Source organism: Pelodiscus sinensis, chromosome 3 (assembly GCF_049634645.1).
Source record: "Pelodiscus sinensis isolate JC-2024 chromosome 3, ASM4963464v1, whole genome shotgun sequence".
NCBI classification, from domain to species: domain Eukaryota; kingdom Metazoa; phylum Chordata; order Testudines; family Trionychidae; genus Pelodiscus; species Pelodiscus sinensis.
In genome coordinates this window covers 70,628,289-70,656,261 of record NC_134713.1, presented here as the reverse complement: position 1 = coordinate 70,656,261, position 27,973 = coordinate 70,628,289, and the positions used below count along the sequence as shown (strand labels likewise).

Here is a 27,973-nt window from a genome sequence, read left to right as displayed (position 1 = left end):
ACCCTGGTGAAGGGGGAGGGAACTTGGGTAAATATGTAATCATTTTTCTTTACAATGCTTACATTTAACCACAGAAGCTAGCCTACCCTCAAGCTAACAAGGCAAAGCTGCTTTGGGCTGCTTTGGGATGCCAATAACAGCTATGTTCTCTTTGCCCTCTGGCATGAGACATCAACTAAAATCACCACTGCCTATGGAAAACAGTGTTACTATTCAGTGCCATTTGTCCTGTATTCATACTCAAGCAACAGGGATCAAAATTGTATGGCTTCGAGCAACAGGATTTCTTTCCCACCCACCCCTCAAATCCCCATTAGGCCACATTCATCATAGCTAAGACTAGAGAGTAGTGCTGTGCCAACGTGCTTCAAAACTGAAATGTCAATATGCATTTCTTATTAAAAATACAGTACTTATGAGGATAAGAGAAGAGGGGGTGAAACTCTTCTTTCCCTTTCCATAGTGACTATCAATCCTGTTGTATAGTCTTCTGTTTTTATCAACAGCTTCTGGCATGGCAGCTTTGAGGGGTACCCTCTCATGCCCACAGAACGCATGACGAGGAGCAAAAAGAGGAGTAGTCAGGACATGGTCTGCAAGGTCCTGCAAGTCCTTGTTGCATAGACTGTGAACAAAGAGTTTGGAGGGCCATGGCCAACAGCATGGAGAAAAAAAGAGAGGCAGGAAAAAGACCCAAAACTCCCAGCAAAGAAATGCACCAGAAGATAATAAGATTTGGGGGTAATGGTGCACAAGAGCTCCCGGTATGGCACTATAACCAAAAGGATTAATGTGATCCTGGAAATGCATAAAAAGGAAAACTTGAGGAATAGTGAGATGATTTTATCTTCCATTTTGGCACTGATGCAATCAATGCTAGAATACTGTGTCCATTTCTGGTCCCCACAATTCAAGAAAGATCAGGGTTCAGAGAAGAGTCATGAGAATGATTAAAGGATTAAAAAATATGCCTTATAATGATAGACTCCAAAGGTTCAAGCTATTGAGCTTAATAAAGAAAGGTCATGAGTCTTGATTACAGTCTAAAAATATCTACATGGAGAATGAATATTTAATAATGGGCTCTTCAGTCTAGCGGAGAACATTTACCAGGATTCAAGGACTGGAAGCTGAAGCAAAACAAATTCAGACTGGAAATAAGGCATACATGTTTAAGTGAGAGTAACTAATCATCGGAACAGCTTACCAAGAGTCAGAGTGGATTCTTCATCACTATTTTTAAATCAAGTTTTGATGGTTTCTAAAATATATACTGTAGGAGTTATTTTAGGGAAGTTGTATGGCCCATATTATACAGGAGATTCAATCAGATAATCATGAAGGCCCTTCTGATCTTAGACTTGACAAATTGGGATCTATATTATGAAAATGATTTCTCACAACTAGAAAACAAAATAATCACCTCACTTTGTTCAGCAGTTCAAAATGTATCTATTTGACTTAGTGTTCTCTCAGTAAATTTCACACACACACACACACCCCATCTCACTTAAACACATAATCAGAAATACCCGACCACACAACAACAAAACACTTCAAAACCCCCAATCTAATCTAGGTATTTCAAGGTATTTCTCTGACAGGTTAAGAAGAAGGAAAAGATAAATAAATTTTTCTTGTCATTTCTCTTTTTAAATATTTGGTCCGTGCTCAGTTCTTATGGTGCTGGGAGTCTTATTAAATAGATTAGAAAAAACAGAGATGCACACAATTTATGTGGAGATGCTTGAATTATTTTGTCTATTTTTTTTTTTTTTTTGCCCTTGTTCTCACTCATCTAACTTCTCCAAGCAGAAAACATGGTGTTTTCCTACCAAAATATGAAGCTCATATCAGACACAACTTGCCACAATTTGCATGATGTGCTTATACATCAGCTACAATCTTTCTAGTGTAGAAAAGAAGTGCATGCTTCAATGGGCTACAGCACTATCCCTCCACCCCTGGAATCTAAATCAAGCTCATCCAAAGTTGTAAAAAAGATTGAGATTAACAGCTATAAAAGGATCTCCATGAAATGAAAAAAGGCCTTTGATCAATTCATAGAGTTAAAACATCACAATGGCACAACACATCTGGCTCTACTTAGTGAAAACAGTTGGCAGCTTCTCTTGAGAGAGCCCGAGATATGTAATGTATGTTGGCATAAATACCCTCTGAGTCTGAATCCAGTACAATGTGATTGCTGTAACTCAGTCTTCTAAAGCATTGCTATTTCTCAACAACAAAGGGCTAGAGACAATTGATTTACACTGAATTTTGGAGTAAAGTCAATGCATTTTTTAAGTAGCTTAGTGATTTTGGTCTTACAGGTTCAGGGGCACCAAAACACAATTACTTCAAATATTTAATTTATGTCATTTATCAAGGTAATCAATGTGGTTCTTTTGGAAGGGGACAAAATCCTATTTAATCAAAGTCTAAAATGTCTATGCTATTGTTACGGATAAACTGCCAATTCTGTAAAAGTTGTTGATCACTTCAGGCTCATTTTCTCAGAGGTACTTAACTAAAGCTAAAGTATAACTGGTAAGGATTTATTGTTTCCTGATGTAGTATCTGATATGCCAAGACATTTTGCTCTTAAAATTTTCCTGGACTGTATCTGGACTGAGAATTTTTGGTTTAACTACTGGTTTGTAAAAGGCAAAGTTTAATGAAAAAAGCAGTATCCTGGAAGACTGTTTAATGTGACTTTCTCCTGGAAGGAAGTTTTATGAAAAAGCTCTCCTGGAAGTGACTGCCAGAAACTGGTGCATTTCTATACTCCATATACCACCTATTACATGGAATGCCCTATTTACGATAATAAATCATATCACTGTGTTCCAATAGTCCTTTCCTTACAAGATTAAATTGATCCCTACAAGAAATAATTCAAATAATAATTGGTAGAAAGGAAATTAATTGAAAATAATTTGCACGGCAAAGGAGAATTTAAAATGTGAAAATACCTATATAAATACCAGTCATCACCCTTGCCACTCTATTTGTCCAGTTTCTTAATTTATTACTTTTCCTTAAAATTTGCCCATTTTTTTCTCTTTCAGGCTGTGGTCCAAGATAGAGTCTGTGTCATTTTATCTGTTTGGATAGTACTTAAAACACTTTGGGCAAATGAATAAAGGGATACATAAAACATGCAAATAAATAAACATGTGACAAGAACGACATTAAAAATGTTAAGGTTGCAAAGTCCTTCACTCAAAATGCCAGAATTAACCTTATCCATACAACCTTAATTTGTCCCCACCATAGCAACCTATAATAGCCTTGACTACCACAACAGCAGAAGTCTGTGGTTAAGTGAAAAACAGAACATAGCTCTCTTGGATCCAGATTTAGTACCTTAAGCACTGAAGATTATCCTTGGTCATCTTGACCTCATTCACAGATGAGCCTGTGTGGTAAATGAAGCAGAGATACTGTGTGCAATAAAAAATCATATATTTAAAGGTTCTCATAATGCATGGAGAAGGGGTGAATTAAGTTTACATAGAGAGAACTAAGACTAGAAATTGCAATCACCTTTTTGCTGCCAGGTTAGCACTCTCCTTGGCCAAAGGAATGCTGCTACTGTGTCATATCTGGAATCCAAATTCTGTGGAGTCTGCAGCATGTTCACTGCAGATGGAATGAGACTTTAACAGCAAGTCTCTATACAATCCTACTGTGTATGTTCAAATGGGGATTTTCTTAGCCTTTCTGAAGCCAAATCTAAGAAGAGTTTCATGGAAACAGCAAAAGGAACTAACCAAACCCCAAGACTGCCTCCATGACAAATTTATAGTTCCTAAGCCAAAGAATGGAGGGATGAAGTTCTAAAAAGTGGTGGTAAAAATTAAAATTAGCAAAATTACCTGTTCCCCCTACCATCAGTCTTCTAAATGACTATGTTGGTTTTGCTAAAAAATAATAATAATAATAATAATTCAGCATGAAGCAAAGATACAAGTCTGGAAAATTTCAGCCCAAGTTATTAAGTTTTAGTCGTATCATAAAGCGATTAACTTAGGAACAAAGCTGAGCATCTTGAAAATGTGTGTATTTAGCAGCATGTTGTACAGATGTGAGACATGGGTGATAAAAAAAAGAATCGAAGAGAAGGATATTGGCGTTTGAGAGGAGTCGTTATAGAAAGATCTTGAGAATAGGATGGATGCAGAAGGTCACCAATGAGGAATTATATAGGAAGATACAGCCAAAAGAGAACCTACTGCAGAAGGTTATACAACGGAAGTTACAGCTTTTCAGGCATATCTGCAGAATGAACAACGAGCGAAAAGTTAAGACCCTGGTATTCAGCATAATGGATGTCCAAATAGGAAAGGCAGGCCCCACAGAGAATGGGTAGATGATATAGTAGATTGGTGCAGAGCTAGTCTACAGAAACTAAGCCACTCCACACTGGACAAGGAAAGATGGAAGGAAATAGTGAGGGAGGCATCGGACACCAAAAAGTGTTGAGCCCATGGTTGTTGATGATGATGGTGATGAGTATCATAAACAACTGAATCCAAGACAATGATAGAAAAAGTTAGGAAACCTTAACTACACTTTCAACATTGCCTCTATAATAATAATAATTAATAATAAAGTTCTGTAGCCAGTCCTTACAAAGGGAGTTGGGTGGCTTTTTTACACCAAAGATTAAGTTCACTTCTGACCTTGCATGTTAAAGCTGTAATACACAGGAATACACATAACAGACAGCTTCTTATTTCCTTAGCACTATCACATATCAATCATGTTTAAAAAACTCTCGTGACATGAGGAGTTCTGTATCCATTGACTCCAGGGGCTGCTCTTACACCTGTTATTCATGTTCATTAAGGTATGTCTACAGTGCAATAAAAGGCCTGTGGCACAGCCATGGTGGGCTCAGGTCAACTGACTCAAGATGGTGGAGATTGAGCTGAGGCACAAATATTGCAGTGATAGATGTTCATGCTCAGGCTTGAGCCCATGAGGAGAAAATATCCCAGAGCCAGAATCCAGCTGACCCCAAATGTTTACACTCCAATTTTTAGTCTCTCAGGTCACAGCCCAAGTCGTGCAAGCCCAAGTCAATTGATCCAGGCTCTGAGGCTCGGTGCCACTAGAATTTTATTGCAGTGTAGACAAACCCTTTGAAATTCTTGCACCATGTTCCTATATATCCAAACTATTGTCAAACCTTTCCTTTCTGCTCCACTGGCTACAATCCTTATGCATGCTGTGATTGGGGTATTTACCCCCACACTTTTCAGGAAAGGGTTAATGCAAGCAGAGGAAAGGTCTAATCAGCAGTGAGAGTAGCTTAAAATTTCTTAAATTTCTTAGTACTGTCCTATTTCAACCCGAGTCCCTGCCAACTCTTTAAATAGCTCCCTGCTAGCTTTTGCTGCAGTTTAACTAGCTCTTGTTGGAGCTGTGCACCTGGGCATATGCGCTTTACTTTCACCTCTGTGTCTAATTAATCTCACAAGTCTCCACTGAGGAGAATCAGGTGGCTAGGAGGCCAGCAGAGAAGGAATGAGCTGGGTTAGGGCAAGAAAAGCGGGAAATTGGCAGCAGCAGGGGGCTGCTAGGAAAGCTTGCAGTAATTCCCAGGAGAAGGGAGGTGCATTTGTGCTAGCACGCCTAGAGAAGCGGAAGCCAGGAAGGTAGGATGTGGCTCAGGGAAAGGCAGTAAGGTCTATATAGGAATGAAGCTTGACTGCTGGCTAGATGGTCACAGAGCTGGAACGGTGTAATGCGTGGACCCAGATTCCCCCACCAGCCATCAATGATGTGGCACTATGAAGCAGTGAATAGGAAGACTGCCTAGGACTGCTGGCAAAGAAGGACTTTGCCACCCAGGAAGGGGAAAATGTGTATAGTGACCTGGTCAAAGGGATAGAAATGTAGCCGTGTTAGTCTGGTGTAGCTGAAACAAAAAACAGGACTATGTAGAACTATAAAGACTAACAAGATGGTTTATTAGGAAGTGGGTCTGGCCCACAAAAGCTCATCACCTAATAAACCATCTTGTTAGTCTTTATAGTGCTACATAGTCCTGTCTTTTGTTTCTGGTCAAAGGGCTGAGTCCTGAAGAGGCAGAGGCAGTTCATTGAGTGAGAGGGGGCCGCCGACCCAGAGAGATGAAGAAGATGGAGTGCAGCTATGGAAAGGGGTGTCAACTTCATGAGCTAGTCCCCAGAATGGATGTGCCATATTGTTGAGTGGAGCTCTCTGTCATAGATTCCTTTCGCACTTAGCACCTAATTTACAGTAATCGTCTCCTATATAGCCTTCCTATTCTGAGCAAAGCTTCTGCCAAGTCCAGCCATAATGCATCTGCCAAAGTCATCTTCCTGACTTGTCAGTGATCTGACATATTTCCATTAGAAAGACAGCATCAAACTATAGAACTCAGACAATGTAAACTTTATCTTCTCATTGAAAAGAAAAAAAAATCATTCCTATTATACCTAATCTTGTAGCATTGAGGCAATCATATAAGCCACCTGAGCCCACAAGAGAGGAGAATGTATATATTTTTTCTTTTATAATTTATTGTGTAGCTATAGCAGGAAATTGCCAATAAAGCCAAATATACTGAGAAAAAAATAACGTGTTCTTATTTATATGTTGCCTCTTGTATTATTCATCATACTTCTCAGAGAAGTTGCAAATAATTAAAAATTGCCATTTATTGTTAAGACTTTTTTTTACAATGATCAAGGACCACTTTTTTTTTTTTTTTAATATTGGCAGGTTTCCACTGGCTTGCCCAGAATTCTTGTTTCTATGGACTGGGTTTGACAGACTAAGAATACACCCAGCTGGTTTTCAAACTCACATGTTCAATAGTCTGGAGAAGGGCTGAGAGACATGTCATAAAAACAGCTGCCTCTATCTCCCCAACCAGCCAGAAATAAGCTGAAGAGAACAAAACCTTGAATGAAAACACCTCGACTTTTCATGCAAGGACAAAAGGTGGTCATTATGCATACCAGGAAGGTTCTTTTATAGTTAGTAATTACATATAAATTGGAGAGTTACAATCAAAAAAAATCATTTCTCTCTTCATTTGCTTAAAATGTGATTTCTGCAGCCATTATATAATTACTGGTATTTTTCAGCAACATTATTAAGAACAAATGAGCTACTGCTTCTGAAATTACCATAAAGATGAAAATACTGAAAATTCCATATTAGAACTAGTTGTTCAGTGTGAAACAAGAGGGGGGAATTCATTATTTCTTGAAAACTAAAAACTGAACTTTCTTCAATGGCAAGAAAGGATCAATCTCTGTCTTTTTACTTGTAAAAAAAGAAATTAGTCCTATTCTCTCCAACACATTTATTTCAAGCTCTCCATTTTCTTCAGGTTCCCTCCCATCTCTGCAGAAAACTTCCACTGATGACTGACTTCTAGCAGCATGCTACAAGCACAGGAATAAAGAATCCAAACATCAGGAAAAAATCCTGAAATAACAGAAACAGCTCCCAGCTGCTGCTGTTGCTCTTTCCCAGAACTTGACATCATCAGCACATCATTAAGAGAAATGTGATGTTATTCATGACAGCTAGTACAATCTGAATTCAAATTTGCAATACTGAAATGCTGATAGATCCAACACTATAAATTATACTTACAAAGGAAGATGGGAAGGGGGAAAAGCCTTTTCTTTAAAGCAATGATTCTGGATTCCCAAGGAAACAAACGTCTAGAATACAGAGTTAGAGAAGCTTCACTACCGGCTCTCCTTCCACATGTTTGAATATGGCTCATCCTTAGGACATGGGGACCTTACTAATTCAGGAAAGACTGAGAGATTGCTCCTCTGTGTAGCAGCTTCAGTGTATCTGGTCCTTTGTCTTTACACTTCCCCATTCAGGGAGTGGGGAGATTCCTCACTATTGGTGATTGGAAAATCACTATTTCAGATTTTGGTGGGCGGGGGCGACCTGTGCATGCCATGATGGGGGGGTAGAGTGAGGACAGAGGCTTCAGCAGTGTAACTGAGCATGCTCAGTATGAGCCAAGCACCAAATGGGGAGAGCAGAAACCAACCCCATCTGCCCTCTCCTCCATATGTATCATCTCTATCCTGGGGCTACCAACGTACTGGAAAATAGGGATGTTAAATTTAGTTTAGTCAACTAATTGACTAGTTGATGGAATTTCCATTGACTAGTCGATTAGTCAATAAGAGGGGGAGCCGCTAACCCCCTTGTGGCTCTGCCTTTTAAAAGTATTAAGAGCCAGCAAGTTCTTAATAGATTTAAAAAACAGAAGTGCAGTGGGGGGGACCCAGCGTGAGCCAGGACAGCTGATTCCCAGCTCATGCCTGATCCCCACTATCTCCTGCCCTCTCTTTTAAGCCAGCTTTCCCACACCGGCTCCTGCTCCACCACCTTGCTGCCTCTGATAGACTAGTTGACTATCAGATAAGCATAAGTTTATCAGATAGTTGACTAGTCTCGACTAGTAACCTTCCCCCCCTTGCTGCCTCTGAAGGGGGGGAGGGTTACTAGTCGAGAGACTAGTCAACTATCCGATAAACTTATGCTTATCTGATAGTCAACTAGTCGCCTACATCCCTAGTGGAAAATGCAACTTTTTTCTGGAAGACAACTTAGCAGTTAGCTGACAGAAACACCATATCTAATTCCTATATAAAAAAGAAAATTAAATGAATATTAGACCCACTCAGCTCTAACACTACCATATTCTGACATCTTGTGGCAAGTCACTTAAGGGACACTGGCTAGCCTTACAATTTTAATATATATTCTTACTTTGTTACTAACTCTGTGGCGAGAGAGACACCCTGGGCTCCGTCTCAGTTCTAGAAGGGTAGGGGGTCTAGTGCATTACAGCAAGGGGCAGATACATTTCAGCTCTATATAAGAATATCAGAATGGCCATAATGGGTCAGACCAAAGGTCCTTCTATCCCAGTATCTTGTCTTCCAACAGTGGCCAATGCCAGATGCTTCAGAAGGCATGAAGAAAAGAGGCAATCATCATGATCCATCCCCTGTTGCCCATTCCCAGCTTCTAGCAAACAGCAGCTAGGGCCACCATTGCTCCCCATCCTCGCTAGTAGCCATAGATGGACCTATGCTCATTGAACTTATTTTGTTCTTATTGGAACCCTATTATTGTTTGGGCTTTTCTGACAAAGAGTTCCACAAGTTGACTGTGAAAAAAATACATAATTTATTTTGTTTATTTTAAATCTGCTGCCTATACATTTAATTGGGTCAATTTCTTGTGTTATGTTAGTGAATGAATAAATAACATTTCCTTATTCTATTTTTCCACACTGTTCATGATTTTCTAGACATCTAACATATCCCCTCCACCCTTTAGTCATTTCTTTTCCACGCTGAAAAGTACCATTCTTGTTAATACCTCCTTCCATACTTCTCCTCATATGGAAACTGTTCTTTACCCTAATTATTTCTGTTGTCCTTTCTGTACCTTTTCCAAATCCAATATATCTTTTTTTTTGATGGAGTGACCAAATCTTCATACAATATTCAAGAAGTGAGCATAAAATGACTCTACATAGAGACAGTATGGTGTTTTTTGTCTTATTATCTTGCCAAAGGATGTTATCTTCACAAGCAGGACTTTAACAGGATTTTTTAAAGAACTAGATAAATTCATGGATGTTATCCCATCAATGGCTATTAGCCAGGATTGGTTGGTATGGTATCCCTAGCCTCTGTTTGTCAGATGCTGGAAATGGATAACAGGAGAGGGATCACTTGATGATTCCCTGTTCTGTTCATTCCCTCTACACTGGGCTAGATGGACCTTTGGTCTGACCCAGCATGGTCATTCTTATGTTCTTATCTACTCCTTTCCTAATGATTCCCAATATTCTGCTAGCTTTTTAGACTGCCACTGCTCATTGAACAGATGTTTTCAAGGAACTATCCAAAAGTATTCCAAGATCTCTTTCTTGAGTGGTAACAGCTGTTTTAGATCTCATCATTTTTGTATGTATAGTTGGGATTTTATTTTTCGACGTGAATTACTTATCAACACTGAATTCCATCTGCCCTTGTGTTGCCCAATCACCCAGTTTTGTGAGATCCCTTTGTGCCTATTTGCAGTCAGATTTGAATAGGTCAGTATTCAACCCTTTTTCAAGAATATGTACAAGTTTAAGAGCAATTTTTGTTAGTCTCTAAGTTGCTATAGGACCACTTATTGTTTTTTTAAGTAACAGCAGTGATTTAAATTCAAATCCCAGCAGCACAACACTCATTCCTATTCTTTTTCACCTCTCTCTTTTAAGTACCTGGCAATGTTTTCATGATGATCTAATGATCCTTCAATTACTTGACTGTCCAGCCTTTTGTTATTTTTAATCACTCTGCCTCCCTGTTTATAAATGAACTCCCTGCCCCAAAGGCATAGCAGCAAGCAGTTCAAACTCTGTTGCATTTAAGAACTGCCTCTGAAGCAGGGCATGCAGCTTTAAGCAGACCTAAAGTATGAAATCCAGGAGTTCAAACTTGGGAGGGGAGGCTACTTTTCCCCCCAGACCCTATAAATGGCGCCCATGTTGGCAAGGCCTGAATGTACTCATTACCAGCATAGCTCTCATCAGTAGTGGCAAATCCGACTTCTCATATGCTTCTCAGTTCCTGTGGAATGTTGCTATCCCGTCACAGCTGGCCAAACCAGGACAATAGGCAAGTATAAACAGAGAGGCACTTTAATAACCAATCTCCACTCAGCTCTCCTCAAAAAGGTCATATCAATCTATCCTGTTCCTTATTACCCATTCATCTAATGAGCCTCTTCTTCACTGATTAAGAGCTCTTACCTCCAGAAGAGGACTGTAGACATAACCCTAACCCCTGTCTTTGAAATCAACAAAACACAGCCCCCACTCACTCAGATTTTCATCCTTCCCTCTCATGAAAACATCCAAGTTTGTATAAACCATAACTCACTCATGCTGGCACATCCGGCCGCTCCTCCTTCTCCTTCTCTTCTCACTGCCTTGCCCTTTTCATGCCCAGGATACCTGCAGAGTTGAATGTTCTATCCATTTAAGAGAGGCATGGGAGGTGCCATTTTCAGAGCAGGGATTCTTCTTGAAGGTGAGGAGAGGATATGGCTTTTTTTTTCAGATGATTTATGCAACTTGCCCTTCAACTGTACCCAATTGCCAGGGTGTAGTCCTTCAATAGCCACCTGATCTTGTCTGAAGGGACTGAAAATGTTACCAAATGTTTGAGGATATATAGGAGTTGAAGAGGATGGAATTGGGTTTCACATGTGGAGGAACTAGAAGGACTGGGAGATAAGTGGATGCACGCCATCTCACTCACTGCTCTCAGATCCACTAAAAAAGTGATGGTTCCTCAGGACGCATAAGCCTTTTCCTTGCCTTGGGGAACACCATCCTTGCAGGAGGGTTTCCTGAACAACAGGAGACAGCCTGGTCACGTGGCTCTGTTTTAGTCAGCTGCCCAAGAGCTAGAGATGAGTTTAGGAAGAGACAGATGGAACTAGTCACTAGTGCATACAAGAATCTGTACCCAGTGTAACATTATGAAGGGTATGTCTACACTACAAAGTTAATTCAAACTAACAGACGTTAGTTTGAATTAACTTTGATAGGTGCTACACTAGCGCTCCGCTAGTTCGAACTTAATTCGAACTAGCGGAGCGCTTAATTCGAACTAGGTAAACCTCATTTTACGAGGACTAACGCCTAGTTCGAATTAGCTAGTTCGAATTAAGGGCTGTGTAGCCACTTAATTCGAACTAGTGGGAGGCTAGCCCTCCCCAGCTTTCCCTAGTGGCGACTCTGGGCACCACCAGGGAAACTCGTCTGCCCCCCTCCCGGCCTCGGAGCCCTTAAAGAGGCATGGGCTGGCTACGGTGCCTGTGCCAGGTGCAAGCCTGCCAGCACCCAGCCAGCAGACCCTGCACCTGGCACGGCTCGAGCCAGCCACCCGCTGCCATCCAGCCCTCCGCCTCTTCCCGGGACCAGGCTGGCGGCTCCCGGGAGCCTGCCCGGGTCCGCAAGAGGCGGGCGCCCGCCTGGTCTAATGTGGAGGTCGTGGACCTCATCCATGACCTCTGCACTAGGCACAGGAAAGAGGCCGTCTAGGGCAGGATAGCTGCCAGCCTGGCCACCTAGGAACAGGTGTGCATGAAAATCAAAGTGGTCCACTGAGACCCCTGACCCTGAGCCCTGAGCTTAGAATGGCCTTACTGGGTCAAACCAAAGGTCCATCCAGCCCAGTAGCCTATCTGTCAACAGCGGCCAACACTAGGGACCCTGGAGGGGATGGACCGAAGACAATGACCAAGCCATTTGTCTCGTGCCATCCATCTCCAGCCTTCCACAAACAGAGGCCAAGGACACCATTTTTACCCCCTGGCTAATAGCACTCCATGGACCCAACCTCCATAATTTTATCTAACTTCTCTTTAAACTCTGTTCTAGTTCTAGCCTTCACAGCCTCCTGCAGCAAGGAGTTCCACAGGTTGACTATTTGCTTTGTGAAGAAGAACTTTCTGTTATTAGTTTGAAGCCTGCTACCCATTCATTTCATTTGGTGTCCTCTAGACCTTCTATTATGGGAACTAATTAATAACTTTTCTTTATGCACCCTCTCCACACCACTCATGCTTTTATAGACCTCTATCATATCCCCCCTCAGTCTCCTCTTTTCTAAGCTGAAAAGTCCCAGTCTCTTTAGCCTCTCTTCATATGGGACCTGTTCCAAACCCCTGATCATTTTAGTTGCCCTCCACCTCCCACCCTCTCTCTTTCCCTCTCCTACCTCCTTTTCCCAGTCTCCCCGAGTTTTGTTCAATAAAGAGAGTTTCTATTTTTGAACACATGTGTCCTTTATTTTGTACATCAGGAAGGGGGGCTAGGGAGGGGTAAGTGGAAGGAGGTGAGGGAGGAATGGGGTATGAGCCCCCGATGGGGAGGACTGGGCTGGCTGTGCAGGCTTCTGGGGGTGGAAGCTCTCCTGAAGCCCCTTCATTGACACCCCCTCCCCCCAGATGGCAGCCTGCGGCAAGTGCAGCCAGGCTGATGGCCGAGTGCTGTGATGTGCCAAGTGTGGGCACTCAGGGCACTCCAAGCCAGGACTGCTTTGCAAGCGGGGAACCCCTGAGAACTGTCAGTCCGGGGTGGGGGTCAGGTCCCTTTAAGCACAGCCCTCGGCTAGCCTGAGGCAGCAGCTCCACACTCTAAGTCCTAATCTGATGCCCTGCCGGCATTGCTTCCGGCCATCCTTAACCTCAGTTCAGGGTCCACTCAGTGTGGACATGCTAGTTCGAATTAGCAAAACGCTAATTCGAACTAATTTTTTAGTCTCGATGCACTAGTTCGAATTAGCTTAGTTCGAATTAACTAATTCGAATTAAGTTAGTTCGAATTAGCGCTGTAGTGTAGACATACCCGAAGAGAGTTCCAGAAATATGTATATGAAGATTTAGTCCCTTCTCTTCTCCCTCATTGAATAGAAACAAACATGTAAGATCCTAGTAGCTGCAGGCCACCTGAGCCCTTCACAGTTGTTATAGTCCCTAGCAAGAATCACCACCACCACCCACTCACCAGTTTCGGATTCTATAGGAACTATGAAAATAGGCACTGCCTCTGGTTTCAGTAACCACAAAATAGTTGTGGGGAAAATAACACAGCTTCATGTAAACCTCAGCAAATTAAAAAAGAAGAATGAATTGAATCTCAAGTTTTGACTCCCAGCCTACCCATTCTCAGACTCTGCCCCCTATCTCTCCAGGACAGATTTTAGCTCGACAAAATGGCCTTAATGAGATTCAGAATAAGGAACAATTTTGCTAGAGGCACATTAACCCATCTCATTTTTCCCCCTTTTCTCCACACTGAAGGTTCCGTCACGCATGTGGACTGGGGGAAAGAAAAAAATCCCAGCAGTTGAATGATGCGACTTTCTCTTTCAGTGGGAAAGTAAGCTACAGATTGGATTTTCAGCTGGGAAGCAAAGAGATGAAATGTAATCACCACCAGAGTGCCTTGGAAATCAGATTATCAAAGCAAGTTCTGCTTTTTTAAACAATTATTTCATTATGATTAAATAATTTTTAGGACACAGAATTTACCTGACAATTTGATAACTGCTGATCTCCCATTCACTCCATTTATTAGATGCATTTCCTATGTCCTAACTTACATCAGCCCATTAAAGTGGCTGTTCCTTGGCTGCTAGTTAATTATGCTTTTTTGTTGTGTTTATTAACTTATTCTTTACTGTAATTAGATGTAGCTATTAGAATATCTTTTATAGGAGGCTGTACCTTATCTTTAACTATTCCATTCGGCCCAGTGTACAAACTGAGTGTATTTCAGTTTCCTACAGCACTTCAAGAATATTCAAATCCTATTGCTTTATGATCATGAAAACTGCTGAAAACTATTTAAATAAATAAAACTCTTAATTTACTCAAATTAAATGGAAATATTGTTGCCTTCTAAAATATTTACCATTGTTTGTCTGTGATGAGAAGTGATTTTTTGACCTGTGCACTTTCGATCTGTTGGTGTGAATAAAAAAATCAATACACAAAGATCCTGGAATCTTGACTGAAGCAAGCGACACATACTGACTGTCATAAACATTTGTTGGTCCAAAAGATGTGTTTATAAACTTGTCTGAATCTCAGAGGTCCCTCAATAGGCCACTTTTATTTGTGTTCACATCAAACACAAAATTCATTTACAAGTGAATATCATTTCCTCTTAGTTTGATTGCAGAGTCCACCTTATTTGCATGTCTTTGTTTTCCTGTTGGAGTGCTTACCAGTCTTCTACAGCTGGTAGGGGCTATATGCAGTACCTGCTATTTGCCATAAGACACTTGATTCAACTAGTTACAGCCTTGAACCATATTCCCAGAGACAGTTTTGCATAAGCAGCACCTAGGTAATTGAAATTCACAGGAAAAATAATACTTGAAAGCTGAAGGAAGGAATGGTAGGAAATAATTCATTTAAAACAAAAATATGTTTCTATTAATGTGAGGTATAGGCTCACAGTAAGGTTAAAAATTAGGAGCCATCTGTTTTTCAGCAAAACAAAAGCTAGATTCATGTCCTTTTGATTGTGTCCATGTCTGAAGTGGTCCCCTGTATATATTTCCCTCTTCCTCCTGTAGAATGGGGCGTGATCAGATACCATATCCTGCATCCCCAAGCCCTATAAGCCCTTATCCAGGGTAGGAAGGGGACAAGGAGCTGGTAGACTTGGATAACACTGCAGGATGCTCATTATGTACATCAACATCCAGTGGAGCCTTTGGTAGTGTGGCTCCAATAGAGCTGCCTTGCTGAGGACCGGGGCAGAGCCATAAAGACCCAACCTACAAGCAGTGGATGCAGAATTTTTGGATGCAAAAGACCACATTCCTGGATCTCTGTGCTGAGCTCATGCCAGCTCTCCAGTGCAAAGATGCCAGAATGAGATTTGCATTCAGAAAGATGCAAGCAGGAACATTCTTTCCAGGACTAGTAGATTACCATTGCTTATCATGAAATAACAGTGATCCTGAGGGACCCAGTCTAGCTCTTGCTCCCCTGACTCATGAACCTGTACTGGCCCCCTCACTAGTACCAAGGAAAGATTCAACTACCATCTCAGAAGGTACAGAATGTCAGGTGAATGTGCCTTTGGTAGACTGAAAGTACTCTGGCATTGCCTACTATTGCATAGTATCCATGAGGCAAAGGGCAGGGAGAAGGAAGGGAAAGCTACCATTGGAGTGGAAGTGGAAGTGGCTGGTAGCTGACCTTGAACAGCCAGATACAAAGGCCTTGGGAGAAGGAGGGGGGAGTCTTCATGCACTGTCCCCACCCTCCAGCAAAATCCTCTCAGCTTTCATTGGTTGGAAACCTTGGTGTTGGGTGCCATCATAATACAATCAATAAACTCTTTGTTTCCTTGAGTTGCACAGTCAGGCAGAAGAATCCATGTACAAAGCTCTCTCAATCTCTATGCAGTCACATTTTTTTCCAAACAAAAAGGGGGTACTCCTTTTGGCCTGTGCAGCTAGCCAAAAATTCAAAGTATAATAGTTTGTTCCAGCTGGGAGTCAAAATTGGTGACAGGTATTTTTTCGGTGTAGTTTTGTTTATTTACAATGAACATACAAGTTCCTATATCTGAATGCAGAAAGGACCATAAACAAAATGGCTATGTCTACACTCGTGGCTTCTTGCACAAGTACGGCCGTTCTTGCACAAGAATCTGCAGAGCATCCACACTGCCCACCTGCTCTTGCACAAGGAAATTTACAGTACGGCGTGGTAAGAGAGGGCCCCTTGCACAAGAGCTACACTCTTTTTAATCGGGTGTAAGCCCTCTTGCACAGGAGCTCTTGCGCAAGAGGGCAGTGTGGACGTTCGGCAGGGATTTCTTGTGCAAGAAAGCCCTATGGCTAAAACAGCCATCAGAGCTTTCTTGCACATGAGAGCATCCACACTGCCATGGGAACTCTTGTGCAAAAGCACAGCTCGCACATGGCAGTGTGGACGTTTTCTTGGGCAAGACTTCTTGCACAAGAACTCTTGCGCAAGATGTTCTTGCGCAAGAAGCCACCAGTGTAGACATAGCCAATAAGTTTATTGGTTAACAGCCCCAAACCTCTTTAACCAACACACCCAAAAGCTCACTCGCTCTCTAAATTTTTCCAGGGGCACATTGTGCTCACAGGTTATTGCTAAACTGGCCTATCTTGTGCCTCTGCTTCTCCCTCCGTTTTTGCCTGTCCTCATTTCCTGTGTGTTCTGTTACGCGTACATCTGCTCAAAATACCATTTGAACCCTCAGCCTGCCAGGTGCTACTTTCTGGGCACACTCTTGTTTTAGGTATGGTCTTTTAAATATTTCTTACTAAATGGATTATGGGGGGACTTGTTCACATATCAGTTTGAACTAGGTTTTAATGCCACCTATCACAAGGTTTCACATAGTTCATAACAATATTAAAAGGAAAAACATCTCAGGAAAGCAAATCTTTTTTTTTATTTTAACTGTACTTAGAGAACAGTTTATTGGTCCTACACTGTCTTCCCAAATACACGCTTGTTGTTAATGGATCTTTTCTCTTCAACACTTAACTATAGAGAGTAACACACTACCTTTTTATTCACCCATCCTTTTGGTGTATGTGCAACAAGCCTCAGGTGGCACGTTGCCAGGATTCATCACTTAATTTGATCTACTGATTGGATCACTAGATTCCCCAGTCTAAGCCATGTATTGATAGGGAGTGCGGTGTAAATGCTGCTCCATGCCTCCCCCTTCTCAAGTATGCTGTATCCACTTGTGATTTCATGGTGACAGAATTCAAATACTCCTGTACCACAAGCCCAAAGCCCTAGCTGAAAGTTCAGATGAAAGAATGTTACATATTAGCAACATGGAGCATACTCAGCAATATACTCCTGGGCTTGCTCTACCAGTAAAGGATCATTTTACCTATATTAGCTAGTTCCTTACAATATCAACACTTATATTGTTCAATATAACTTCATGCACAGCACATGAAACATTTTTCTGACTGATACTTCTCTCACATTTGGTTTTACCGCAGAATCATTCCATTGACTTCAAAGATAGAACTCTTCAGTACAAGAGGAGAATCGGGTCCCATACATCTTTTTAATCAAGGATTTGTGTCCTGCCAAATAAAAAAAAAATATTCACACAAAAGAAAAACCCTACCAAAATAAAATGAGAGATGAGAGAACAAACAATGCATAATGAATGTCAGTCACATAGGGTATGTCTACACTACAGCACTAATTCGAACTAACTTAATTTGAATTAGTTACTTCGAACTAAGCTAATTCGAACTAGTGCATCTAGACCTAAAAACTAGTTCGAATTAGCAAAATGCTAATTCGAACTAGCATGTCCACATTGAGTGGACCCTGAACTGAGGTTAAGGATGGCCGGAACCAGTGCTGGCAGGGCATAAGATTAGGACTTAGAACATGGAGCTGCTGTCTCAGGCTAGCTGAGGGCTGTGCTTAAAGGGACCCAACCTCCACCCCGGACAGACAGTTCTCAGGGTTTCCCACTTGCTTGTCTACCTCGATGAGGGACAGCAAAGCAGTCCTGGCTTGGAGTGCCCTGAGTGCCCACACTTGGCACATCACAGCACTCGGCCATCAGTCTGGCTGCACTTGCCGCAGGCTGCCATCCGGGGGGGGTCAATCGCGGGGCTGCAGGAGAGTTTCCAATCTGAGGAGCCCGCAGAGCCACCCCAGTCCTCCCCATCGGGGGCTCATACCCCATTCCTCCCTCACCTCCTTCCACTTACCCCTCCCTAGCCCCCCTTCTTGATGTACAAAATAAAGGACTTGTGTGTTCAAAAATAGAAACTCTCTTTATTTAACAAAACTGGGGGAGACTGGGAAAAGGAGGTGAGAGAGGGGAAGAGAGAGCGTAGGAGAGGGGAGGAGGAAACCTGGGAGGAGGCAGCAGGAAGGGGGAAGCCAGGGGAAGAAGGAGGAGAGGAAGTATCAAACTATGGTACGCCATATCTCAGTACTGTGTACAGATGTGATCTCCTCACCCCAGAAAAGATATTTTGGCCTTGGAAAGGGTTCAGAAAAGGGCAACTACAATAATCAGGGGTTTGGAACAGGTCCCATATGAAGAGAGGCTAAAGAGACTAGGATTTTTCATCTTAGAAAAGAGGAGACTGAGGGGGGATATGATAGAGGTCTATAAAAGCATGAGTGGGTTGGAGAGGGTGCATAAAGAAAAGTTCTTCGTTAGTTCCGATAATAGAAGGACTAGAGGACACCAAATGAAATGAATGGGTAGCAGCTTCAAACTAATAACAGAAAGTTCTTCTTCACAAAGCAAATATTCAACCTGTGGAACTCCTTGCTGCAGGAGGCTGTGAAGGCTAGAACTAGAACAGAGTTTAAAGAGACGTTAGATAAAGTCATGGAGGTTGGGTCCCTGGAGTGGTATTAGCCAAGGGGTAGAAATGGTGTCCCTGGCCTCTGTTTGAGGAAGGCTGGAGATGGATTGCACGAGACAAATGGCTTGGTCATTGTCTTCGATCCATCCCCTCCAGGGTACCTAGTGTGGGCCGTTGTCAGCAGACAGGCTACTGGGCTAAATGGACCTTTGGTCTGACCCAGTAAGGCCATTCTTATGTTCTTATGTTCTAAGCTCAGGGCTCAGGATCGAGGGTCTTACTGGAGCACCTTGATTTTCATGCAAACCTGCTCCTGGGTGGCCAGGCTGGCAGCTATCCTGTCCTAGACGGCACTTTCCTGTGCCTACTGCGCAGGTCGTGGATGTTGGAGGCATCCCCCCAAACCTGGATGAGGTCCACGATCTCCACACTAGACCAGGTGGGAGCCCACCTCTTGCAGCCCCGGGCAGGCTCCTGGGAGCCGCCAGCCTGGTCCCGGGAAGAGGCGGAGGGCTGGGTGGCAGCAGGTGGCTGGCTCGAGCCATGCCAGGCGCAGGGTCTGCTGGCTGGGTGCTGGCAGGCTTGCACCTGGCATGGGCACCGTAGCCAGACCATGCCCCTTTAAGGGCTCCTGGGCTGGGAGGGGGGCAGACGAGTTTCCCTGGTGGTGCCCAGAGTGGCCACCAGGGCAAGCTGGGAAGGGCTAGCCTCCCACTAGTTCAAATTAAGTGGCTGCACAGCCCTTAATTCGAACTACTTAATTTGAACTAGGCGTTAGTGCTCGTAAAATGAGGTTTACCTAGTTCGAAGTAAGCGCTCCGCTAGTTCGAATTAAGTTTGAACTAGCGGTTTGCCTGTGTAGCACCTATGAAAGTTCATTCGAACTAACGACTGTTGGTTCGAATTAACTGTGTAGTGTCGACACTTTGTAGTGTCGAACTAACGACTGTTCGACATACCCATAGCTTTGTTCTCAGATACTCCGGTGGTATGCATAAGAACCTGAATAGAACAGCAAAGGGAAGTAGGAAAAGGGGGAGAGTGAGCAAGGCAGCTTGGCCAGAGTAAAGCAGGCAAGGAATGAAGTAGAAGATGTGAAGAGAGATGAGACAATTTGTCCCTGGCCTTGAAAGAAAAAACCAGGAACTTGAACTTTACGTGGAAGTCTAAAAGAGCACAGGTTTGTCTGTAACCATTTGTTTTTGTGGAATAATATGCAATAGCCTTAGTATAAAGTGAGTTTGGGTGACATTTTCATTGTCTTATTGAGAGGATGATTCGGGTGGTCTTAACCTTGGAGGTATTTTCATATTGTTTTCTAATATATGGAGTCATTGAACACTTATGTCATTGCTTTGACTGAGTCCTCTCTTCTGAACAATTGCATTAACACCTGGAAAGGCTGATGTTGACTGTTCTTTAGTGATTAAATATTCTTCAGCTGCTTTAGAAAATAGTCCTCTTTTAAGACATTTGCTTTATAATTAGAAAAATCTATCCCAATCTCTCTTCAATAGAACCTCACTAATTGTAACTCTATTAAGTCACAAATATAGTAATTCGTTCTCACACAGACAAAAAAATCATATCGACCAGTAGCCTTAATCAACTCTCTTCCCAGAAGATGCCAGATGGGTTGAAAATTCTGAGAATATCCTTGCTAAAATGTCCTAGACTTTTTTCCCCATTGAATGTCTAGCCAGCAGCTTGTTCCAGAAACATTAAGACACGTTTCCTCAGCACAAAGAAAGACATGGAAAAAATGCATTAACTACCATTTTTTCCATGGGACTTGGACAGGAAGGACAAATTAAATCCCTTCAGACCGCTTCCTAATCCACATCCTCCTATTCTGACAGAAGTCTCTCTACAGAGTCCAAGATGGTTGATCCTAATGAAGAATCAGAATCAAGACCTGATATCAAGCAGCATACAAACCTATTTTTCAAGCCATTGGGATTTTCAAAAGAGCCCAAGGGAATGTCATCATTTCATTGAGTTTATGGCCAGAAGGGATCATTAGATAACTAGTCTGACCTCCTGTATAATACAGGAAATCAGACTTATCAAGAGACTCCTCCACTGAGTCAACAAATTCAGTTAGATCAAATCAAGTTAGTCCTCAGGAAACTAAACTGTTGAGGCAGGGTTAGAGTTAGTCACCTAGCGCCCATTTTATATCAATAGGTGTGGGGCACCTGTCTTCTTTGGGCTTCAAAGCCTACAATTCTAATAGTGTCAGAGCACAGATGTATGTAATAACTAGAGATGTCTAAAGTCTAATTTCTTTTTATTCTAATGTGAAAATAAGACAATGATAAAACCATGTTAGGAAACCATATGTGAACATTTGGAGACTCTGTACAAATTATAAAATCTGGTTGATATTGTGAAGTTGTTCTTATGAAAACTACAATATTGTGGAATGTCTCTGTGTTTACTTGTATCCACCATTGCTGAAAAGCCTATAAACATATGTGATGGAGTGTCTGCCTCACACAAGGCAGAGTAGGTTAAATTATGCCAATTAGCCTGGTAGGCTACCCCTAGGAGGAGACTTAGGCTTGAGTGACAAGCATTGATTGATGATGAAAAGCAGCTGAGGAGGCTGAGCTTGTATGAAGTCAGCAAGCTGAGGACAAAAAGAAGGCTGTAAGGGAAGTAATCTGCAGTCGCTCATGAAGCAGCAGCAGCAGCAGCAGCCTCTCTCACCAAGAGAAAGGAGCACAGAGACTGGCAAGGGAAAGAAGGGCCCATGCCACATCATGAACACTTTCCTGAGTTGGACCTCATAGTTGCCACTGCCATGTGAAGGGGCCAATAAAAAATAAAGGGATCCAAGAGCTATTTACCCAGATCATAAAAAACTAACAGAGACAATGAGAAATGCAGTATTTCTATAGGAATATTTGGCAAAGTTAGCTGAACAACAGCAATGTTTGCTTAAGATTTTCTGGGAGGAAATTAGGACTGAGTGAGAGAATATAGAATTTTGGTTAAGCGAAAACTGTGGTAAGTGGTTGTCATAGCCTCACAGGTTGCTGTGCCATAAAATGTAGGAAAGAAAAGACTGCAAGGGAAGTAGTCTGCAGTCACTCTCTGCAAGAAAAAAGGTATGTTTGGGGTTACAGAGTCTAGTAAGAAGTCAAAGAGAGAAGTAGAAAGAAGTCCAATGAAATAGCAACAGAGCCTGGGAGTAAGCAGATGGGCGTTGCTAGAGATAGGGTTCCTGAACTGGAATGCAGAATAGTGTCATAAGATCTGACATCAGAGAAGAAGACTATGGGGAATGGCATGCACGCAGCTGACCCAGAGGGCCTTTGTGGCATGATCTCCTTTCTGGGGTATCAAAGAAAGTGCACCCTGAGTCACAAAGAGGAAGTTATGCATGTTCTAGAGAAAAAGGAGGGACACCGTTTAAACGATCCTCAGAAGAGGGGCAGCAGACCTGAATGTAGCTAATCCCTAGCTGTGGCCACAAGGAGATGCCCAATAGTGAGTAAATTCTGTGACCGCATGTCTCTCCCAGACTAGATAAAATAGAGAACAGTTAACCTTAACAACCGTACACTGACTGGTCAATAGGTATGCTAATGAGGCAGGCTGGAACTGGATGAAGATACTTGCTTAGCTTTGTCTGTCAGGGACTGGGCTTTGAAAAAGGGAAACTAACTTGTAGCAGGACAAAGAAACAAATTGGTATTGGGACTTTTAAATCAAAGGACTTGCAGACCCAAAGCAGAAGGTTTGAGCCAGAGAGAGATGAAGAGATGGGCAGGTGGGATTTAGCTGCAAGACCAACTAAAGTCAAAACAAGCTGACCCGGGGAGGAAGAAGCTCCATGTCTCAAAAGACAAGCCATGTGCTACAGCGGAAGCCCTGGAGGCTTTGATCTCAGCTCAAACTGCTCTGGTGTGAAAAAAACAACCAATGGTCTGGTAGCACTTTATAGACTAATAAAACATGTAGATGGTATGAGCTTTCGTGGGCACAGCCCGCTTCTTCAGATGACCAGAGTTTTGAATCAAAGGGAGGGTTTCTTTTGTACAGCCATACGCATTTCTGGTGCTATTCAGCAAAGAGCAATGGTGCTTTAGGTCAGCTGCAGCGGCAGATATAGGGCAGGGCGAGTGGGGCGGCTGCCCCGGGCCCCACGCTTCAATAGGCCCCGCGCATTGAAGCTGGACTTGATGACCTTCTGAGGTCTCTTTCAATTCTATGATTCTATGATACTACCTGTCGGCTGTGGTGCATGCACGAAATTGTGCTGCCCCAGGCCCCGCGCTTCAATAGGCCCCGCACCCTGGGCCCCGTAAAACTCTCATCCGCCTCTGGTCAGCTGTATGTGTTGCATCTGTCTCATTCGCTTAAAGTTTAAATTGTGAGCCCAGAACACCAACAGCTGTAGTTCAGAGGGTTTGTTTAAACATGTGGAAGTGTGAGGGGTCACCAGTGATAACAGGCTAGACAGGTCTCTGTTCTCAGGACTAGGTGCTAAACAAATGGCCTGCTCCAAGTGTGTGCTTTGGGACCCCAAATTGGAGCAGTGCCTGGCTTCAGTTCAGATTCTAGAGGTTTAAAGCTCATTGGATCCAATTAGGTGGACTGAGGGTACTCCACTAGATCTGTGATCCCATATGTGAAATGACCTAAGCTACATCAGACAATCATGCATGATTGACTCCTTCCAAGAAATTCAGAGGTTTAATCTAGAATGTAGAAAAAATGTCAAAAAAGGATTCATACAATGTAAAAAATGTACCAGAATATATATGTTTTAAAAGATGACTTTGCTACATACTGTGTATATTGTACATGCCATTTCTCAGATCACATTCTTTAACATATAAATAGAATAAAATTGGCAGATATTCACAATCTAGCATCATCTGCAGCATAAAACTGGAAGGCATTTTAAAGGTAAAAAATGTTTCTCGTTCCTTTTTCACATTGTGAATCTTAAACAGTAAGACTCATTTCTATTTTAAAAAATCATTTTTTTAACTTTCAGACAACATTTTAATTTAAAAACACTGCTGTTAATTGAACTACTTTGAAAAGCAACAACTGTTCCATGAAATCCTGCTAATTGAGGACTATCATTTACTATCCACGCTTTATCAAAATTCACTTATAAATTTCCCAGTTACAAGCTTAGCATTCTGGAGTAAGGTCACAAAAACATAGTCCAACAAACATAGTCCATAGTTCCTGTAATATGCCCCTCACTTTTCCGTCCACACCTCACTTAGGGTATTTCTATTCCACAGAGTTTTGTCGGGAAAACGGCCATTTTTCCAACAAAATTTGAGGAACATCTACACTGCAATTGCATTCTTCCACAAGTAAATTGAAAGAACAGAGGGGTTTTTCTGGCATTGGTAATCCTCATTCTACAAGGAAGAAACCTTTTTGCGAAAGAGCTCTTTTACAAAAAGGCATGAATGGATGGGAAGAGGGAATTATTTCCGAAGAATAGGAAAGAGGAAAAAGCACAGGTGCTCTGGTGGCTATTCCATCCATAACAATCACAACTTACATGAGAGAGAGCGTCCATTCAGTGTGGATGCTTTCTTTTGAAAAAGCAGATCGCTTTTCCAATGCACTTTTGCAGTATGGATGCTCTCTTTTGGAAGAAGTTTTTTTGGAAGCTCTCTTCTGAAAAAAGTTTCTTCCAAAAGAAGCCTGTTATCTAGACGTAGCTTTACTCTTGTCCTTCGTTACTAGAGACTCAGAATCCAGAGGTGCTTTCACATAAGTTCCCCTTCCTGTTGGGAGGGCATTTTGCTTGTTCTTGTAACCACTCACTCACTACTCACTCTGCCCACTGTTGTTCACTCCACCACTCTGTTCCCAATGGCCCTGAACCATCATCTTCTGCTGCCACCTGCCACTGTGACCTCTGCCAGTCAGCCAGGTTCCAGCTCTCAGAGATTTCAACTCTCAGTGAGGGAACCTCACTGCTATTGCAGGCTGGGCTCTGTCTTCCACAAAAATACTATCTCTGAACAGGTCTAAGCATTTCAGCTCTAAAGCGGTCACTTTTATAAAAAAACACCACTTTCTATGGAGCTGAATCAGCTCTGTCTTTAAACATTGGAGAAGGCAGGTCAAATAGTATTTGTGATTCATAGACAGACCACCTAGCTGTCCCCTTCACACCCTCTCTCACTGGCATCTGGCATTTCAAATGAGGGAGATACTTAGCTTGTTCTGACTGTGGGTATACTTCTGCTGCTCTTTACTCATACAATAAAGATAACTTATCATTATCTCAGCATTCCACCGATTTGTATCCCAACACCAGCCAAAATTGATCACTTGGGCAACACAGTGATGTAACTAGTTGACAATGGAGGTATGTTGGGGACATTCAGGGGAGGTTAAGGAAGTCTGTTCTAAGCAAAAAGAAAAAGTTTTAGCAAACTAATTTGATTTGTCCTTTTCATGCGTGTTCCTTTCTTTTAATTGTATCCTTTGGTATATATGGTTGTGACTATTTTCTTCCACTATTTGATCTGAGGAAGTGGGTCTGGCCCACGAAAGCTCATCACCTAATAAACCATCTTGTTAGTCTTTAAAGTGCTACATAGTCCTGTATTTTCCTTCAGCTACACCAGACTAACACTGCTACATTTCTATCACTAATGCACCAATAGTGTACCTAGTAAAGATACTTAGATATATGGCTACCTTTTATTCAATACTCAACTTACATTCACCTGCAATAAACCAGCCTCCCCCATCCCATTATTTTAATATTAACAATTGATAGACATGCATAATCTGTTAAATGTGTAATAAGGGATTTCATTCAATTTAACCAAATCACAAGAAATTATGTTATAGGTATTGTAAGGATGCTCATTCTATATTATACTAATACCCTATTAAATAGAGAAACATGATGGCTATTTTTTTAAATGGGTCTTTTTTCATAAGAACTAGTTGGACTGTGAAATGAAACTAAAAGCCTTGAAGAGCTTTATACTCGCAATTAACCCCTGGCTACAAATATCAGTACTGGCAAACTTGCAAATCCATACTCCACAGTCTGGGAATGCTTGCTAGAAAAATAAGCAAGAAACTATTTTAAAGGCAAACTACATCCATATTGTTCAGCTATGCAGTTTAAGAAAGTAGAAAGCACTTGTCATAAAGAATATACGAGGAAATGCCATTTAAAATATATATATAATTACAATTGGTATTTTGGGGCTTGCTATTGGAAGAGTCCATCTTGATGAAAAGTTATTTCTTTAACTCTAGCAGTACACAAGTCCTAAGGAAAAGACTGATATCTAAGCCAGACTCTAAGTGGGTTCAGACTTGCTTTATAATTTATGCTACGTGCAAACCAGGTGCCAGATCTTGCCATAGCTTCAGGCCTCAGCCAAGCACTGACAAATTCATTGCTGGAAATCAGTCTGTTTCACCTGTGTGTTAGTATGGTTAAGATATACATTGAACTTGTAATAATCTGTTTAGCCTTTATGAAATGCTTTGTAAATTGCTGCATACATTAATCTCACCTATGACATCTTTATCACATACTGTAAGGTAATATTCAAGTTTTTGCTTTATAACTTAAAAAATGTTTGGCCTGAAATGGTGAATTTAGGCAGGATGTATCATCTCCTTCCCCTCAACAACATCCATCAAAACCAAATGAGCTATTTTGGAACATCACAATGCAAATTCTTTGTTAATTGTCCCCTTATACCATGAAGAGGCTATGTGCAAAAGGGCTCGTCCCATCAGGTTGAATTCTGCAAGAAGGAAATAAAGATACATGGAAATGTTTCCTCTCTCTTGCTGAGGCCAGAAGTACAAAACAGAATCAGAGATCCCCAGGGTCAGTATGGATTAGCCCTAACAATCATTCAGAACTGACAGATTGCTACAACTACATCACCTTTTAAAACCACAGACTGTAACTCATAAGTGTATATCCTTCCCTGCTTTTATCTTGTAATAATGTCCTTGTTTCTTGTATTAGCTAATAAATCCTTAGGGCTATGTCTAGACTGCAAGCCTCTTTCGAAAGAGGCTCTTTCGAAAGATACTTTTGAAAGAACCTCTTTCGAAAGAGAGCGTCTAGACTGCACGTGGAACTTTCGAAAGAGCAAGCCGCTTTTTCAAAAGAAAGCACGCAGTGAGTCTGGATGCTCTCTTTCGAAGAAGCCCTATTTACATTCAAGAACGCCTTCTTTCGAAAGAAGCACTTTCGAAAGAAGGCGTTCTTCCTCGTGAAATGAGGTTTACCGCCGTCGAAAGAAAAGCCGCGTTCTTTCGATTTAATTTCGAAAGAACGCGGCTGCAGTCTAGATGCAGGTGAAGTTTTTTCGAAAAAAGGCTACTTTTTTCGAAAAAAACCCTGAGTCTGGACACAGCCTAGGATAGTTTACTATAGGATTGGCTAAATGCATTGGTTTTGATATGAGATCTAAGATACAAGTTGACCTGGGGCGGGGAAACTGGTCTCTTGGGACCAGGAGTCACCTAAATATTTTGTGATCTTTGGTGTATAGCAATCAATTATCACTAATTCTAACTCGCCTGGGGGCAAGATAAGCTATAATGCCCAAGGGGCCTACCTGTGACTCCATGATAAGACTGTTATACTGCATCAGGAGTTCACCTTTGTTTCTGGGTTGGTGACATTGAATTATAGAACATGCAGCCAGTTTGGGGTCTCTGTCCTGTTTCTTGACAGTCTGTCCTAAAGTTGGCACTCATGGTCATGAGCCACTGCAGACAGCATGACAGCAATGACTGAACAACTATGATGAAGCATTTAATACATTTAACTTTGTTTCTTCTGACAGTAAAAGCAGTATTAAAATAAGCTGGTAATTAGTTATGGTTAGATTCTGACCCTCCCAATGTCCAAAAGGGTTGATTTCCAGCAAGATGGCTGCCTCCAGCACCATGCTAAAAATGCCAATTTCAATTTTACATTGTATTTAATTTAAATGTATTCACCTTTGTGATATGGAGGCTGAGCCAAG

At 41.9% G+C, this 27,973-nt stretch overlaps 1 long non-coding RNA gene across 1 annotated transcript in view; it reads right to left on the bottom strand.

Moving 5' to 3' along the window:
* LOC142827609 (uncharacterized) overlaps nt 1–27,973 on the bottom strand; it is a 33,965-nt gene extending 5,992 nt beyond the window's left edge. The window contains exons 1-2 of the long non-coding RNA XR_012902303.1: nt 27,948–27,973; nt 17,602–17,705 (exon numbers count right to left, since the gene is read on the bottom strand). This is a non-coding gene — a long non-coding RNA (uncharacterized LOC142827609). The remainder of the gene's footprint in view (nt 1–17,601; nt 17,706–27,947) is intronic.